The sequence below is a fragment of the Leucoraja erinacea genome, chromosome 8 (assembly GCF_028641065.1).
Source record: "Leucoraja erinacea ecotype New England chromosome 8, Leri_hhj_1, whole genome shotgun sequence".
NCBI lineage: Eukaryota > Metazoa > Chordata > Chondrichthyes > Rajiformes > Rajidae > Leucoraja > Leucoraja erinaceus.
Genome location: NC_073384.1, coordinates 64800425 through 64813748, shown reverse-complemented (window position 1 = coordinate 64813748; position 13324 = coordinate 64800425).

The window sequence follows — 13324 nt, the reverse complement described above, 5'->3', positions numbered from 1 at the left end:
TTGCGTATGGTGTGCACAGCCCAAAGTTGTAGGACAACTTGTTCTATTTGACCTTATTTGATTGGGCATGCCAGGTTGATTGCATTCGTCGAAACAGGGCGGACCATGTGAAGATTGCAATCTCCCACCCCAACCATGAGTGCAAAACAGAAGAATGATGCAATTCTAGTGTAAAATCTAAGTCATGCAGGGGAATATTAAAGTACAATAACTGAATGAAGTAAAGTTGAGCGTAAGAGTACATGGCATCACCTCTGGGAATGGGTATGAAAGAGGTCATTGGTTCAGGAGTCAAATAGTAGTGAGGATGAATCTGTTTTTAGATCTGGTTGTCAGAACTTTCAAGCTTCTGTATCTTCTCCCAGAAGTTAGAAGCGAGAAAAGGGAAAACCAAGGATAAGGAATTAAAAAATCTCAACAAATGGGATCTAATAGACTAATAGGTGGCATAATGGCCCAGCTGGTAGAACTGCTACCTCACAGTGCCTGGGACTTGATTTTGATCCTGACCTTGGGTCCTGTCTGTGTGGAGTTTGCACTTTCTCCTCATGACCACATGGGTTTCATCTGTATACTTCAGTTATATCCCACATCCCAAAGACATGAGGGTTTGTAGGTTAAATGTCCTCTGTAAATTATGTTAGGAGTAGATGTGAAAGTGGGACAATATAGAACTAGTGTGAAGGTGTACTTGATGGTCAGCACGGACTCAGTGGGCCTTCGGGCCTGTTTCCATGATGAATCTCTCTAAACTTTAAACTGGAAGTCAGGCAATGAAACATCGGGTCCACGATGAATAAAGATGTCACAATCATGGAGTTTCAGTTTGTAGAATGAAGGTGGTAGGTACGGGAAAGGGTCAACAAATAAACTCTTCGAAAAATTAAGCTTCGATCTAATTAAAACTTGACATAGAATATCAACAGCAGAGGAAGGAGATTAGCTGGAGTGGAGTGTTAGAAAGTTGGTGAAATCTGAAAGTTGGAGAAAGGAGTGGTCGGAAAGAACCCCCTAAATACTGTTCCTTTAGAATGAAGCTATTTAATTTAAATCAAACAAATTAAATGGAGAAAGAAGATGGAAATGATGTTACAATATAAGCATGCACTACTTTGAATAAAACAATGATTTTTGCCAGGTTTGTATTAATAAACATCAGTGTGATGGATATACACAGTTGTGCGAAGTTTTGTTATGATCATTATCGCCCAGTGAGAATTTGTACATCGGGTAGAATAAATACAGTTCTTCATTGAAGCAGTCTGTGAGAATGAGAGTTAATTGGATTATACATTCATACATAATTCAGCTCCCATTTTAATGCCATTTTTTTGAAGTGTGATCTCCCATGGTGCTCACTGGGAGTTAAGACTTTAAATGCAAACTTCAGATGTCACAGGATAGAGGGTCAAGGATAATGAACAAGGCATGCAGAAAATTCTTAAAATCATAAATTAAGCTGCCATACTCTGACTAAATGTTATATATTACATTTAAAAATAATTTATAATGGAACAGTTTATAATGGAAATGATCACTCACATTGTAATTATACCTTTGTGCCAGTAATTATTTCCCAATACTGCATCATTTTGGAACACTCTCCCCATATCTCTTTGATGTCCTTTCCATCTAAAATATATCAGGGTCTTAAAAATATTCAGTGACTTGGTTTTTATAGTGCTCTGTAGTAGCAATATTCACAGGTTCATTATCCTCAGGGCGAATCAGTTTCTCCTCATTTCATTCCAAAATCCCTTGTTCTGTAAACTGAAACTGTGACCTTTTATTCTAGCCACACCAGCCGAGGGACACAGCCTTTGCCAGAATGGTGAATATGTCGGATGATTATCTGTTGTTTGTGATGGCTGGTAGGGTGGAAGGTGAGGACAAGGGGTACTGGGACAGGAATAAAGGGGAGGCCATTTAAGACTGAGGTGAGAAAAAACCTTTTCACCCATAGAGTTGTGAATTTGTGGAATTCCCTGCCACAAAGGGCAGTGGTGGCCAAATCACTGGATGGGTTTAAGAGAGAGTTAGATAGAGCTCTAGGGGCTAGTGGAATCAAGGGATATGGGGAAAAGGCAGACCCAGGTTATTGATTGGGGACGATCAGCCATGATCGCAATGAATGGCGGTGCTGGCTTGAAGGGCCGAATGGCCTCCTGCACTTATTTTCTATGTTTCTGAGGTTAAGGGTGTAATTATTTTGACCAGCACAGAGACTATGGCCAAAACCTGATTTGAGATTTCAGTTGGGTAGCAGCAAGTGACATAAATTTGGTGACATTATTCTTGGAGAATTAAATACTTCTTACACATTGCACCTCTGTTCTTAACACAAATTTTGCTTGGTCTTTTGTCCTCTGCTGTAATCTGCTCATATTCTCAGCTGCTTTCCTTGATCTGCAACTTCATCTTGTATAGGTTGTCTCTTGAGTCCCAATTTTCGTCTTGCAAATTGATGTCGCATGAATCAACTTGTGGGCCCAAATTTAAGTAACTTAGTAACCTATCAACTTAAAATTTGTGGAAAGTTTAATTGAAGAAGAAGAAGAGAATTACAGCCTCAAAATGACGTGATAATACCAACTAAACATCTTAATTGCAAAATGAGTTACAAAATAAACACCCTTAATTATGTATTTACGTCAATTGGTATTATAGAATGATCAAAAACCAAACACCGGAAGAACTCAGCAGGCCAAACAGCAATATAGAGGCAAAAGGTGTTTGACAATATTTTGGGTCAAACTCTGATAACAGCACTGAAAGGGAGAAGGGGAGATTGCCTGTACATGGTTGTATGTTGAGGGCTAGTAGATGAAAGGTGGAACTAAATGGAGAAGGGATGATGGGCAGATAGTACTAGGTGAGAGGAGGGGATGGGAGTGATGAACAAAGGGAGACGAAGCCAAGGTTTTGTTGCCCCATTATAATACATGTACAGTATCCACATATCAGAGCAATTGCTTGATCAATTAACATTGCAGAAATTTTAGGGACATGGAAACAATGCTTAAATACAAGACTATTCACTGAATTCTGAAATGAACAATGAATGTTGGATTCCTTTCCTGAGATGACAGTTTTCATATAGTTTAAATATCCGACTAAGTTGACTTTCAGAGTATAATTGCTATGTGTTTCTGATTTCATTGGTAACTGCCATGAATTTTACTAAAAAGTCAAATTAACATTCTGTTTCATTATATTAATAATTTACACTGCACAGTCTCATTTTAAGTCTAATCTAAGTTTCTTCCCCACAATTTGTTTGATATCCTTTTAGTTTAGTTTAGAGATACGGCGTGGAACCTGACCCTACAGCCCACCGAGTCCACATGGACAAACGATCCACGCACACTAACACTATCCTACGCCAGAGACAATTTTTACATTTATACCAAGCCAATTAACCTACAAATCTGTACGTATTTGGAGTGTAGGGGGAAAGCGAAGTTCTCAGAGAAAACCCACGCAGATCACGGGGAGAACATAAAAACTCTGTACCGACAAGCACCCCTAGCCAGGATTGAACCTGTCTCTGGAGCTGTAAACGCTGTAAGGCAGCAATCCTACCATTGCACTACTGTGCCACGCTAGTTTTTTTTCTAGCCCATTTGTTAACATTTATTTGGTGGTCACCATTTAAAAGAGCTCAGGATATTTGTAAACTAATTTATGTACCAGCCACTTGCAACCCCTCCAAACAAAATACCACATCTGTCTTATATACTCTCTGCCAATTCTTCTTGATCTGTAATCAACGTGATGAAAGGTAGCTGATAATTTGCAGTTCTGGGCCTGTCCCACTTAGGCACCTTTTTAGGCGACTATATAGGTCGCTATATAGTTGCCACATGTTCCCGGGTGGTTGCCGGGGAGTCGCCTTCATGGTCGTGAGGAGTTCCCAAATTCTGGGAACTAGTCCCGACCTCATTATGGTCGCCACAAATGTTTCAACATGTTGAAATATTAACGGCGAACAGAATGAAGCCATCATGGAGAGTAGCGAGAATTCCCGTGCCGTAGGTGGGTCACCAGAAGGTCGAAGGTTCTCGTAGGTTGTAGCCGGTGCTGTTCGGTGGATTTCATTGTAGGCATTTCATTGGCTCATTGGAGGGAAAAAAAACGTAAGCACTAGTTTTCAGAACCAAGGATAACCGACTGGTAATGTTAAATGTCCGCCGAGCTTCACAGCCGTGTTTCTAGCTTCTTAAAAGTTGTCTCCACTCTTTCCTTCTCCCCTCTTCTCCCTCCCTCTCCCCTCCCCCCTCTTTTGAAGGATGTACCGTACACTGTGCTTTCGTCTTAATTACAGCGCCAACTTTCCTGTTCATCGCGGTGTGTGGCTGTATCACCTTGGCTTTGCACCGTGTAAATTTCACTCATACAGTGCTTCCCCTGCTTGCCCTGTCCCCCGCCTGCATAACGGGCTGGTGAAGGAAACGATGTGTGTGTTCCACTGACAAGCGCCGTTCCAGTTGCCGGTTTTTCAGGAGACTGCCGGGAACTTGACAGTCGCCGGCAGTCACCTGAAAAATTGCCTAAGTGGGACAGGCTCATTAGTTGCATATGGGACATTTCTTCCATAACCCTAAATGTAACTGTTTACTGTATTATTACATTGGTATTTTCAATAATCTTTCCTCTATTTGTTTCATCAGGTGAGCTGCTCGAATTTCCGCAATCCATATCACAATCCCAACGTAATCTTTGGTTCTTGTGGTTTTTGAGTTTTGAAATCTCTCACATTCATATATAAGCTGCAGAAATAGCTGTGGGAAAAGAAACATTCCACATACATGAATTAAAGCATAAAAACAAATATGTTAAGAAATGCCATTGGTATTCAAAGTCACCGTTTGTAATGTTGGATTCTAGCATTAGCTCAGTGGTAGCATTCTCAACTCCAGATTGATGGGGTAAATTGTTCGAGCTCCAGGAATTGAGCACATACATTGTTCACAGCTCAGGGCAATGTCAAGGACTACTATTCTTTCGGAGACATTATCTTTTTAGTGAGATGTTAAATTAGATACCATCTGCCTCTCAGAAGAATGTAAAATTTGCCATGTTACTATTCAGGGAAGAACAGCATACATATTTCAGTGTCTTGACTGCGGTTATCACAATGAACATCAACAAAATAATTTAACTGGTCATTTATTATATTGCTGTTTGTGAATCACCTTTAATGCATTCCAATTCAACCAATTCACTGCAATCCAAATCAATCAACTTCACAATGGATCGGTAAAAACTGGAAGATACAAAACTCATAAAATATACACCAGCCTTCTGAAATGTAACTTGATTTTTATTCATAGTTAATTACAATTAGCTTCCCTACTACTCACATAAAGATCTTTTGCCTGTAATTCCCTGGATTCTCTCTGCTTCCCTTCTTAAGCAAAGGAACACCATTGGCTTCTCCACAGTACTCCAGGACTTTGCCTGTGGCTGGAGAGGATACAGTCCGTTGGTGTGTGTGTGGGGGGGGGGGGGGGGGGGTCTAACAGGTGATGTTTTCCAAAGAGTCTAAAAAGACTGTTGGGGTGTATCAGGATCCCACCATTGGCCACATCTTCCCATCTCCTCCCCCGTCTGCTTTCTGCAGAGACCGCTCCCACCGTAACCCCCTGGTCAATTCGTCCCTTCCCACCCCTTCTCCTGGCACTTTCCCTTGCAACCGCAGGAAATGCTACACTTGTTGCTTTACCTCTTCCCCCCTTGACTCCATTCAAGGACCTCAGCAGTCTTTCCAGGTGCGGCAGAGGTTCACCTGCACCTCCTCCAACCTCATCTATTGCGTCAGCTGCTCTACATCGGTGAGACCAAGCCTAGGCTTGGCGATCGCTTCGCCCAATGCCTCCGCTTGGTTCACAATAACCAACCTGATCTCCCGGTGGCTCAGCACTTTAACTCCCCCTCCCATCCCGAATCCGACTTGGGCCTCCTCCATGGCCAGAGTGAGGCCCACTGTAAATTGGAGGAGTAGCACCTCATATTTCACTCGGGCAGTTTACACCCCAGCAGTATGAACATTGACCTCTAATTTCAGGCAGTCCCTGCTTTCTCCTCCCCTTCTCAACTCAAAAGTCAAAGTCGCCTTTATTGTCATTCAGATCTTTCGGTCTGAACGAAATTTTGTTGCCTTGCAGTCATACATATAATAAAAATGACAAAAACACCCAATAAACACAATTTAACATCCACCACAGTGAGTTCACCAGGCACCTCCTCACTGTGATGGAAGGCAAAAATCTTAAAGTTAACTCTCCCTCAGCCCATTGTCTCTGCCCGCCCCCACACTCACATCAGTCTGAAGAAGGGTCTCGACCCGAAACGTTGCCTATTTCCTTCACTCCATAGATGCTGCCTCGCCCGTTGAGTTTCTCCAGCATTTATGTCTACCTTCAGGGAACTATGTACCTGTACTCCTAGATCACTCTGCTCTATAACCCTGCCCAGGGCCCTACAATTCACTGTGACGGTTCTGCTTGTATCTAATGGATTCATATATCTCAGCAAAGGCTTCCGCAATTTCTTCTCAAGCTTACCACAGTGTCATCTGATATATCTGATCAGGCTCGGGAGATTTATTTACCTTAGGACATCTAGCACCATAATACGGACTGTCGTGACAACATCTGCATTAACTGTTCCAAGTTTGTGATTTTCTCCATGGCAAAAACAGAGGTGAAATTACCCAGTGATGAACTTGCCCATCTCTAGCGACTCCACACAAAGATGACTGCTTTGGTTTCTAAAGGGCCCCATTCTCTCTCCAACGCTCTTTCCCATAAAGCACTTACAAAATGTCTTTGGATTCTCTGACAGAACTATCTCCTGCCCCATTATGCCCTGCCAATTTCTTTAAGTATGCTTCTCAGACCCCTAAATCCCCCAGGGATACACATGCTGCCTATACCTGGCCCATGCCTCCTTTTCTCTGAACAGAGCCTCAATTTCTCTTTTCATACAGCCTTCCTTACTCCTACCAGGCTTGCCCTTCACTAATAGTGAAAAATATGGTTTAAATGCTCAACATCACACTTTTAAAAATATCCCATTTTCCAGATGTTCCTTTGCATGCAAACAGACTACTATCAACTTTGGCAAGTTCCTGTCTAATACCAACAAAGTTGTTCTTGTCCTCAATCAGAACTCATGGGTCCTTATCCATTACTATTTTAAAGCTAATAGAACTGTAGTCGCTGGTCCTAAAAGCCTCGCATATGGACAACAGTCATTGGGCCTTCCCAATTGACTAGGAAATGGTTGAGCATTGCCCTTTACACAGTGCCTAAGGAAACGTTCCTGAATTTTTTTTAAATAAATTCTATCCTGTGTAAGCCCTTGGCACTATGACAGTCTCAATGTATATTAGGAATGGTAAAATCCCTTATTATCACACCCTATTAGTCTAGAACAAACACTGATGCATTCACAGGTCCGGATGATTTGTGCCATGGAGGGGAACTTAGTTATTCTTTTTCCATCCCCTTGTAACCTATGTTCTTCTAAAACTCAACTTGACACTTGGCAACCAATGTGGGAAACATCAAATCTATTTCTACACATCTGCTAAACTGCAAAGGTTATCACTGCTGTCAGCTTCTAGCCTTGCTCAAGTAGGATACCTCACCAACTTCTCCAAATCCCATGGCATTTTCTTGTGTTGTCAAAACATAGACTCATGTTTCAGAGCTACCAAAGTAGACAACTACCCCAGGTGCAACAAAACCCCATTTCCCTTCACCCCTGTTACAGATGACCCATTTCATTTGCTGGATCTTACATTCCATGTGGTTATGTATCCTCAGAAGTTTGTTTTTGATATTCAATACCCCAAGTACAGTTGGTCCCAAAGTAAAATTTAATGACATTTCATTGTAAATTGGTAGCTATAATGTTATCTTCAATTTATCACACACACCCATTGGCATTAAAATACTTAGTTACTTTATGCTCTTTATGAAAAGCCAGATGAGATCTGTGAGTAATATATTAACAATTGTGGTGTGAAGTTTCTGCTTCCATGCAATTGTTTTATTTCTGTGGAATTTGCATGAATTTAGCTGAACCAAAAGATCATAACATTTTATATGCAAATTATGCCCAGTACAAATTAAACTTAAATGTCTGTTTTGAGCTGGTTTAAAAACATAACTAAAGTCAACGGTTGGTTAATATGCTTCGAGAGCAAACTGTTTCAGAGAGAATTTCCTAATTTTTGGAAGGTAACATAATGGCCGCATAATGTGTTTTATAGCTCTGGGGAGGTTGGGAGGGGGAATTTATTATCTGTAGTCACTCAGATAATCTTCTGGGAAGGACTATTCTGTTTATATCTGGAACAAAAGAAGGCTGAGTTTATCCTTTTGGCAGTTTTAATTACTGCATGCAAGGTTGCTGAGTCAGCACATGACTGCCAAGCTCAACCATAATTGAGAAATAAAATGGCAACTGCCAATACACAATGGTCCTTGCTGACTCTCTGTGGTTAACAATCCTAACTGTGATAAGGCTGTAGGCCATAAAAGTCAAATAGTGGCACTTTTTACTCACATGGCAATAAAGACTTACACATTAGGTGTGGCACTATGGCATAGAAGATAGTGTGAGTGCCTCTCAGCTCCAGTGGCCCAGTTTTAGCCCTGATCTTCTTTGTTGTTTATGTTAAGTTTCCATGTAGCTGGGGTAGGCTCCCAGGTTAATGTGATTTTATACTTTCATGATGTGTAACACTCCAGATCAATTTTATTTGGTGATGCTGGTTGGGGGACTAAGGTTGCCTTGAAACTTGGACATATCCCTTGCTTTCTTTGATCAGGTACATTGTTTTTAGTTTTAGAGATACAGAGTGGAAACAGATCCTTATGGCCCACAGAGTCCACGCCGACCAAAGATCACTCATGCACTAGTTATACTCATGTACTAGTTGTTAGCTAGATAGGGCTCTTAAAAATAGCGGAGTCAGGGGATATGGGGAGAAGGCAGGAACGGGGTACTGATTGGGGATGATCAGCCATGATCACATTGAATGGCGGTGCTGGCTCGAAGGACCGAATGGCCTACTCCAGCACCTATTGTCCATTGTTTATTGTCTATTGTCTACAGTATGCTATCCCAGTATTGCATCCTACACAATAGAGGCAATTTACAGAAGTCAATTAACCAAAAACAACTGCGCTTCTTTGGAATGTGGGAGGAAGCTGGAGCACCCAGAGAAAACCCGCGTGGTCACTTGAAGCCAGAGATAAATAATTAATGACTGAGCCATGGTTGACACTCAGTGAGAGGAATTCTCTGAGACTGGATCACCAATCAACGATAAGTATTGACATCCCAGCATTGGATGTCCCTGTGCAGCCAGCAGTTAAGAAGATAAGTGTTATACCACATGAAGGATTTGAGTACTGAAGCAAGTCTTGCTTTAATTGTCTTGTAGCAAGCCTTGGTCTTGGTACCCATGAAAGTATATACTTGCCATGGAGGCAGCACAGTAAGAGTTGATTCCTGGGATGGTGGACTATTACATATTTTTTTGTTTTTTAATTTATTAGTTATTTATTTCAGACAGAATAAAAGAATAAAAAGCAAATGTGAAAGCATACAAAAAACAAAACACAAATATTTATAAAGTGTCATAAATAATATCTATAAATAAATGAAATCATATGTGTCCGAAAAGGAGCAGGAAGAAGCCAAAGCTTATTAATTCCCACCCCTTATTCAACTGCTTGTAATTATCTCATACAAATTTAGCAGCTATATGTACACCAGCCACTATATGTACACCAAATTATTTACATTTGAACACTAATCAAATATTTACAAAGCCATACATAGAGATTACTCAACGATGTTTGGAAAATTGAGAGGGATTAAACTGAAAATTCTTCACCACCAACATTAATGGACTATTTCAGTTTTCAGAAACTGTGAGGAACTGGCATGTAGTGCACCACGTAGTTGTCATTGGCCGTTTGTAGTGTTAGCACAAACATACTTGTAATTCAAATTATCCCATTTTCTCAGCTTCATAACGTTGTCAGTTGGGCAGAGATGTATATCGCGTGTGTGGACTTGGGGTCGAAGGACGAGATGCTGAAGCGAAGACGTGGAATCCAGATAACCGAACGGAAACAACGCCGAAAAGCCAAATAACCGAAAGGGCGCAAGGCCGAAAAGCCAAAAAAAAAACAAATGGACGCAAGGCCGAAAAGCCAAATAACTGAAAGGGTGAGACCCCTAAAAGCCAACTCACCAAACGGAAACTATGCCGAAAAGCCAACTCACCGAAAGGGCGGATCGCCGAAAAGCCAAATAACCGAAAGGGCGGGACGTTAATACCTTGGAGCTCGGGTTCAGAATGCCCAGTCACCCTCCAGCCCCGGGTGGTCTTGTATGAGAAGGTACTGCAGATATTGTTTCACACTGACAAATAGACACAAAACGCTGGAGTAACTCAGCGGGACAGGCATCATCTCTGGATAGAAGGAACGGGTGACGTTTCAGGTAGAGACCCTTCTTTAGACAATCACAAGTACCCTCACCGACGAGAGTTCAGTTCACTCTTAAGGGTCTCAACTCAATACGTCACCTATTTTATATTCAGGAAAGTCCAAAAACGGCAAAGGAAAATTAACAATGACCCCCACCCTCCCATCTCCCCCAGCCAGTGATATGATGGACGCGGAGGTCTAGACCAATCATTGACAAGTCCCGCCCCCCAGCGATGTCATGTCCGTTATTTGGCTTTTCGGCGATGCGTTGTTCGGTGAGTTGGCTTTTAGATGTCCCGCCCTTTTGGTTATTTGGCTTTTCAGTGTCGTTTCTGTTCAGTTCGTTTGCTTTTAGTCATCTCGCCCTTTTGGTTATTTGGCTTTTCGGCCTTGCGTCCGTTTGGTTATTTTGGCTTTTCGCCGTTGTTTCTATTTGGTTATTTGGCTACCTCCAATTAAACATTCTTTATTTTTTTGCCATTTCTATAAATCATTTTCAAAGAAATTTTGAGCAACAGGTGTAGGATGCTATATTATCTTACAAACTATATGCGAGGTCAACATAAGGTTAAATGCAACATTTTATGAGTCGATTACACGTACAAAAGACACACTCTCACAGTTCAGTTTAATTCACAGCTCAAATCAGTTTACTTGTATGAAACGGGAAAATTATTATCATTCCAACAATTACAATTATAATATAATTTGAGAAATAATCACTATTTTAAATATTTTCAAATATGTGACTATCTGAAAAAATATACATAAGATTATTATAATATGCAACCAGATTTACTGGATGAAGCAATGAAGACAAAGGCCGAATCAGCAAATTTAATATCATACTTGTATAACTCATTTGTGATAACGGTATTAGCCGAACTAGCTATAAAAATTTCAGAAGAAGGTGGGATATACATTTAAGCTACTATAGCGCACACTCTAATTCAATTTTTTTGGCTTATAGCAAAAAAGTATAGGAGCAGGGAGGTTCAAAAATACAGGGTCTTGGTGAGGACTGAGTAATGTTTTGTCTCCAAATCTGAGGAAGGACATTTCACAAAGGTTTGATTTAAAATAAAACTAATACTCTCTAAAAGCTGAATGGATTATCTTTGGAACAATGGAAGGTAGCCCTGAACTAAAAGGGTTTCTTTAAAAAATAATCTATTATGGGCTAATAAGGGTAGGAGGCCAAAAATTTTATACTTAAATTCTGGAAAAATGCTCCTATACCAACAATAAATATGTGGATTTCAAACATGTTTGAAACATTAAACCTGGAAGATATGAGACTCCTCCTTGCAGGTTTCAAATCAGACCACATTTTCCAAAAGACGTCAAGAAGTCTGCATGTTAAAAATACGACTTACTACAAAAGTATAAAATGCTAATCAGTACTTTGGAACAATGGAAAAAGAAATGGTTCAAAAGTCAGGATCTGGTAAATTCTGGGGGGATTTCAAACAAACATTACCTGGAAGATATGGTGCAGGATGCAAATCAGACCATCCCTTTTGCATCGCGGTTTTCATGAAAAATAGAGCTTTTTGTTTCATAATTTTTCTTTTTCTTTTCTTTCTTTCTCTATGGTCGATTTCTTAACTTTTGTCCCTAACTCTTTGTCCAATGGGGTTTTTTTTTTTTTATCACTCTTTTACACTAACACGACTCTCTCTCACTTTCTTTACTTTCTTTATTTCTATCTTTCCTTAACGCTTAAAAAATGAAGGGGTACAATAAATGTAATAAGATATATGTGGCTTGTACTACTGTAATTTACTGTACTTTAATAAATACAAATATTTAAAAAAAAGAATCACAGTTGTGGACTCTCCCTCGCAATCTTCCAGAGTGACTGGCTCACATCCAGGCATCTGGGATATTCCTGATTGTGCATACTAGCTAATCTCCCATCATCCATCAACTGCTTTCCTACATTCTTCGATTGGCTGTTTCAACAGCTGGACTGCATACCTCCCCTAGCTAAAACACCAAACAGCAGGAAGATAATTTGGTGCTGGGGCATTAATAAATTAGCGTCAATCAGTTGACAATTTTAGTCAACAAAAACAGTTCTGTCCTCACATATTCTGAGGCACGTAGCTATGACTGTGCCCAGATCAATGCTTCTTGCTCAGACATGCAGTTTTGTAATGTTTATGCTTTGTGCTCACCTCTCGGCATTTACATTCCATCTCTTTGAAGATTTGCACAATAGTAAGGTGTAGCCATCAGAGTTCATTGCATTTGCTTTTCAGTGATCTTGCAGCAAAAATTGTCAGGAGCATATTTTTGGCATTGGGTTACTTGGATTGGTTAATGGCAGGAGTAATGTCTCCAGTAGAGTAGAACAACTACTAGAGCTGCAGCCACACAACACCAGTGACCAGGTTCAATTCTGACCCCCCCAGTGGAGTTTGTATAATCTCCCTGTGACTAAATGGTTTTCATCTTTGTACATTAGTTTCCTCCACATTCCAAATTGTCCCAGTAGGTCAGTGAGCGGTAAGGGCCTGTCCCACTTACGCGATTATTTTGGCGACTGTTACAGTCGTAGCATGTTGCGGAAAAAGTGGTGACTGGACCCCCCCCCCACGACAATGTCTACAACAAGCCACGACAACCTACCACCTAGTCGACGTCAAGCTACCGACAATCTGTGACCCATTAGGACTTCCACCTACGACCACACCTACGACCACACAGGCGACAACTAAAGTCAATCTACGTCCACCCGCGACAAGCTACGACAAGCAACGACCCTATCGGCGACAACTGAAGACAATTCAGCAGTCGGTACC